The following is a 7,079-nucleotide window of genomic DNA, read 5'->3' on the forward strand; positions in this document are numbered from 1 at the left end:
ATCTTTGCAGGAAAGGTTAATGTGGAAGCAGATTGACCTTGGCTCTCGGTGTTGGTCTCCCTCCCAAGGTCTCATCTTTGTTAATGGGGAGGGAGGGGGAGGGAGAGAAGGGAAGGGAGGGGAGGAGAGGGGATTGAGGAGGGAGGAGGAAGGGGAGAGGATGAGGAGGGAAGCGGAAGGGAGTGGAGGAGGGTAAGGAAAAGGGGGGGGGAGTTGGATGGGATCGGAGGGGAGAAGAAGGGGGGAGGGGAGGGGAGGAGGAGGAGGAGGAGGAGGAAGATAGAGGGGAGGGGAAAGGTGTCTGCTTACCACCCCTTATGAGCGTGAAGAATTAGGGACAAAAGGAACAGTTAAGGTAAATAAAAGTTTCATTCAAACTATCAAAGAAAAACTTTATTATTGAAGTTGATGTATAAAGATAACCTCTGAAGAAAATTCCTTAGACATAGAGGGAATGAGGATATTGGAGGTGTGTTGGTGCTAAGCGTGCAGCTTCACTCTTTGTGCATACAGGATGGATACATCAATCAAATGGAATACTTTTGAAACCTCCCTTTGCAGCATGAAGGGAATTGCTGGAAAAAAACATAAACTTTCTCCATGAATTTCCTTATTGCTTCCCATTGGATGTTTATTGCATCCATAAATATCCATCGATGTTATTCAAGTTGACGTCAGATGTCACTGAGATGTTCCCTCCCCTCAAAAGAAGACATCGGTGAGTGACGTCTCCAAGCGATAAACTATTCGGGACACTTCGATTTATTATTTTCACTTCCAGAAAAGTTAATCTCAATATATCATTTCAAAGGTTAGTTAATCTCTCTCTCTCTCTCTCTCTCTCTCTTCTCTCTCTCTCTCTCTCTCTCTCTCTTGCGATTTCAATTCCCTCTTCCCATCTTTTCCACCACCTAGGATGAACAAACATATTAAAAAGTAAATGAATGTTAGTGCTCAACCTACCATGTAGTCCCGCATACATTTTTGAGTCAGGAGAATTTCTGAGTTTCATTTACTTAGGGCCCTATCATGTTTCTTCTCCTTACATAAAAAGAAGCCTTCAAAATGATTAAAATAAGAATGACCTAATTATCCCAAGGATTTATTGAAGTATCTTCATTGCAGTATTCTTTACATTATCAAACATTCTCAAAAATGCTACTTTCCTCCTCTGCAACTGATTACCGAATGCTAATGTTCCATTCATGCTTCCGTACACAAGATCAGATTTGGGAATAAATGAATTCATTAGACCAAAACATTCCTTCTGTATAATACAACATCTCCGGGAATCAGAGAATGAATAATATCAATATTTTTCCTTAGATTGATTCAGTTACTTTGAACGTATTAAATCCCATTTTAACTTCCTAGATATCATTAATACTAATCTAATTTCTGAATCAGATTCATTCCATTCTGCATATCAAGTGAATCCTATCAGAATTGTGTAATCTAATAAGTGAGGTTGGAGACGTGACCAATAATGAGATTAAAAATCCAGAGAAAACAGTGGGATCTTGTGGTCCCAAAATGACGGTTTCCTTTTTCCTGTGTGTTTGTCTGTCTCAGGTTATCACTGGTTTTACATAATTATCCGTACATTTCCTCATAGTTGGGATTTTGACAATTGGTGGAATGGAGGTAATGGAGGTGTTATGGCGGTCCTTTAGTCAAAAGTACTGGATGAAAGAGAGAGAGAGAGAGAGAGAGATGAGAGAGAGAGAGAGAGAGAGAGAGAGAGAGAGTATTGTTTATTTGTGTTTTCCCCACAATCTGTTTTTGTGTTATTTCTTCATATGTAATATTGTGATTATAAATACTTCAGATTTATCTTGAAAATTACCTGCTCATTTTCTTTTGAATTCTTTTCCAGTTATAGTTTCAGAAAGTCTGTATAAGAAAAGATTAATGTTTTCTTAATACATTTCTTGATTTTCATGATCATTTCCAATTGTTAAGACTTGTTCCCTTGACCTCTCTTCAAAAATACAAGCAAAAGTTTAAAGAGCTCATAACTGGCGATGGATATAGATGTTCAATTGTTTGTGTTTACTCTAAGTAATGCTCGAATAGTTTGGTTAAAACCTCGTTTGATAGATGAGACCAAGAGCTATCAAACGCCTTTGGAGAGTGACCTCTAATAGCCATCTATTGAGGCCAAATCAAATATTTTCATAACTGAACAACAGAACATAGGAGCGTCATGCGAGAGGCAATGTCAGACAAAGGGATCCAAAAAGGGTCATCAGCACAGCGACTTTGTTTTATGTCCTCATGGAGCAAGACTTACGACATATACCGAAACAGAGCCAGTTTACAATGTCAGGCTTCATAGCATTCCGATGCAAACGATGGAGTCTTGCAAATGAGTCTTTTGCAATTGATTGCAGTTAGGTTAAAGTCAAACAGACATTCCTACAGAGTTTCCTTTAGGAGGAAGAGGGTCGATAACTCCACTCTGATTAAACTTGATATATATATATATATATATATATATATATATTTATATATATATATATATATATATATATATTCATACATATATATATATATATATATATATATATTTCTCTCTTCCCTCTACTGTATGCATAAGGGAAGATGATTCTACTTGTGCAGAAAACACTGAATAATATAGGAAATCGAAAATATCAAATATTCCTTTAGTTTTCAGAAATGTTGTCGACTTTTGTTGTAAAACGGGACGATTTGGGAGCTCTGAATAATTGCATGCATTAAAAAACAGCTGTCAAATTCTATTATCTTTATTTCAAACAAACATCCCATTCATAGTTGAGGAGAGAGGAACTGTTGGTTTATGTAAGAAGTCAGTAATAAATCCTAACAATAATTTAAATGTTTTTGGGTTGTGGATTTTCTGCTCTTCTTGTTTCAAGAGAGTTTGACAGAATGACTGACTGATGAAGGTTTCCAAAAAATAAAGGAAAATATTTTTGATTGGGAGGTTACTGTCTCCATTAAGCTTTCTGTTGGATTTAGAAATAATGAAGGAATTTATGTGGATTTCCCAGAATACTGATATTTGCTAATTATTAATGATATTTTCATAAGTAACAAAAATATATTCAAGAAAACAACACCACCTTACATTTCTACAACATTACGCTCAACACAACTCCAAGAGTAGGATTACTGGACTTAACTTGTTCCAATTGGATAACCTGAGAGAAAGTTCATCATCCAGTTTTATTTGATGATGTATGAAACAGTCATTTATTGTAATAAACTATTTTTAAGATGATTATGCTTCTAAAGTTACATTCTGCTTCAAGATGATTGATAACATTGGATGGGCCCTAAAAAAATAAGGGGTTACTTTAGTTCCTAAGATAACCTGACTTAGAATAACCATATAAAACAAAGGTACTCTACTGTGACCAAGTGTTATTAAGGAACTATCTCTCTTAGGATAACTTAGTTACTAAATTAATATTCTGTATTCTAATTGAAGCCCATGTTATCTGATCACATCCACAATCACCGTTGAATCAGGGGCAACTACAATATAACATTATTTTTTTTAAAAGAACATAAAGAGGATGTTCTCTGTATCTTAAAAAGGACGATGCTCAAAAAGTGATGAGAATAACAGTCCATTATAGGTTGCAATCCCTCTAGAAGTCTTGGCGACATAATATTTAGAATGGTTTTTAACGAAGAGGCGATGTGTCTTTGACACAACATTGTTATTATTGTTATTATTATTGTTATTATTAGTTGTTGAGGATGATGACACCGGATATTTTCGTCTTGAGATTTACTGCATCAAAAGGTTCTTCCCTTTGAAGAAGAAGAAGAAGAAGAAGAAGAGGAGTCACATCGCCTGTGCTTCATCAACAAGATCTCTCTCTCTCTCTCTCTCTCTCTCCACACTCTCTCTCTCTCTCTCTCTCTCTCTCTCTCTCTCTCTCTCTCTCTCTCTCTCTTATGAAGTGACATGTGTTGCCTCCTATCATTAAGAACGGAAGGTACTTTGTAATGAAAGAGTAAAAAACACTTTTCCCGTTATTCCTGACTTGTCTATCTGCTGATTGATTGATATGAAAAGAGTTATTGAGCGAAGCCTTCATTCGGGTTTTAGAAAATATCCTTTTATTTCATTAGCTTCAAAAATGAATGAAGAAAAAAATTAACAATATCATTTATGTTTGATGGACGTCATTCATCAAGTTGCAGAGAATATATGATTTTAATAAATATTTTCCTTTTGCAGGTGTTCGAACCGATTAGATCTATTCCATCACAAATTCTGATGGAAATTGATTTCAGTGTACAAAACCGGAATTTTCCCTTTGACGCTGCTGATAATCAATATATGTATTGCATTGATAAAAGATATAATTTAGATTTTATTATATTAATTGATGAATAGTATGTTACAAAAACATCACATTATACAAAAAAAAGTATTATAAAACGACTAATGGTCGTCTTACGTACTGCAATTATTGTCCTAGAATGATCTACTCTCATCTTGGTGAGACGATCATAGATATAATATCATCATGTGCAAAAGCTTTCCTGCTGAAAGAGCTACACTTGGTACTAACTGAGGGTCGTCCGGGGTCAATATTATTCTCCATTACTTCTCCTGGTTGGGATCCGTCATTACTTCTTATGCTCCCTTTCAACCCTTTCAACCCTGAGAGAGAGAGAGAGAGAGAGAGAGAGAGAGAGAGAGAGAGAGAGAGAGAGAGGCGTTATGTACGCCTCACATAATTTCAACCAGGAATTTTCCTTTTCTCCCGATAAAGTAATATTATCTTAACCATTTCCCTATACAGAGATAAAGTGATGGAATCTCAGCTCGTTCTGGCTTCGAGGTTCATCAAATATTATTTCTCAGCAATGAAAAGTCCAATTGAAGTTTCAGGACCACCAATGACAGAACATTTGTCCGTTTTTGGCGGTGTTCAGGAGAAATGCATTTTCTTATCTCTCTAACCTGAGAGAGAGAGAGAGAGAAAGAGAGAGAGAGAGAGAGAGAGAGAGAGAGAGAGAGAGAGAGAGAGAGAGGGGGGGGGTTTGCTACTTCAGTTTGAGATACTTCTTGTGTGTTCTCACGTAACTGTGATAATGACTAAATTCTTTGTTATTGTGAGAAAACTGCAATGAGGATATATTGGTGGGGATTGCAACCTCATCCTCTGTGCATATAGGATACATTTGTTTAATTTCTGAAGTCTCTCCTCACAAAATCAAAGGATAGTTACTGAAAGAGACGAAACGTATCTAATAAACTTAAAAAGGATTATAAACCAATATTTATGAAACGACTTTGCATAATAATATGAAAATGCAACATATAGGGATTTCCATCATATGAGTCCTTGAATTTATAAATTGCTACTCGCTCTATATTTAATGATTCCTTTGATATGAAATGAATATCAATCAAACTTTGATACCAATTGTCAATTCGATCACTGAAGGGAGCAATAATAGGGTCATAACATGTTCTGTTTAATAATTCACTTTCAGGAAATTTGATCTTAATAACTGATCTTAGGGTTTAGTTAAACTCATCTCTCTCTCTCTCTCTCTCTCTCTCTCTCTCTCTCTCTCTCTCTGTATGTGTGTGTGTGTGTTTCTTTGTTCATAAACCCTTGTTTCCAGTGATATAATTAAAAACCTTGACCGGTTGATATCGTTATAGTTCAAAACGACCATTGGTTGACAACTCGAAACAATACATACTTATTTGGTTCTTGTTTTTGCTTTTATCTTAGGTGATGAGGACATTGTCTTAATGTTGGCCGCAACGGGGGAGGGGTTTGGGGCATTTCAAGGAATAATTTGATAATGAAACGATTACTCATGTTCTAATTGTACTCATATCAACCTACAATTATACTTATGCTTGCGTCATAGGACCAACATTTTCGAAATGTATTTATTCATGTATGTACGTGTGTATGTATAATTATGGAGGAAATTACTTTATACATGATTGTTCCAGCAAATGTCATACATCCTTGCATGACCATATATGACCTTATCTACAAATCAATGCCTTCTACGCTGTTTGATGTTACGCTTTTTTCGTGTTCAATTGGTCCTTGAATATCAAAGCATTTTGGGATTTAATTCTTCGGAGGTTTAAACGATTTTCAGAATAAAAGCGTCATTCTCATGTCATTTGAACTAAAATTCTAATTGCCATACTGTTTTGGGGGATATTGGCACAGGTGGACAGTCAGTAAATTCATGTCTCTTTTTAACAATAATCTATGACTCTCTCTCTCTCTCTCTCTTTTTCTTCGTTCATAAACCATTGTTTCCAATGACATAATCCAAAAACCTTGACCGTTTGATATCGTTATAGTTCAAAACGACCATTGGTTGACAACTCGAAACAATACATACTTATTTGGTTCTTATTTTTGCTTTTATCTTAGGTGATAAAGGCACTGTCTTATTGTTGGCCGCAACGGGGAAGGGCGGGGGGGGGGGGGGTAATATCAACCTACAATTATACCTATTCTTGAGTCATAGGACCAACTGTTTCGAAATGTATTCATTCATGTATGTATGTGTGTATGTATAACGATGGAGGAAATGACTTTATACATGATTGTTCCCAGCAAATATCATATACTCTATGTTTTGATGTTCATATATGACCTTGTCTACAAATCAATGCCTTCTACGCTGTTTGGTGTTACGCTTTTTTTCGTGTTCAATTGGTCCTTGAATATCAAAGGCATTTTGGGATTTAATTCTTCGGAGGTTTAAAATGATTTTCAGAATAAAAGCATCAGTCTCATTTCATTTTAATTAAAATTTTTAATTGCCCCACTGTTTTGGGGGGATGTTTGGCACAGGCAAACAGTCAGTAAATTAATGTCCTCTTTTAATAATAATCTATTACTCTAGGAAATGCTACAAAACTATACGACTCATTCAGTATTCTAAAGTCATTGAGTAAGGATGCATTAGTGACATGGCTATCTGTTGTTTGCCTATGGAAAATAAACTCTTGTATATAAATTTCCAAGATTTCTTATATGTTTTCTTTTATATAATGCTATGGTGGACAAATAACAATGACATGT

The sequence above is a fragment of the Palaemon carinicauda genome, chromosome 25 (genome assembly GCF_036898095.1).
Source record: "Palaemon carinicauda isolate YSFRI2023 chromosome 25, ASM3689809v2, whole genome shotgun sequence".
NCBI lineage: Eukaryota > Metazoa > Arthropoda > Malacostraca > Decapoda > Palaemonidae > Palaemon > Palaemon carinicauda.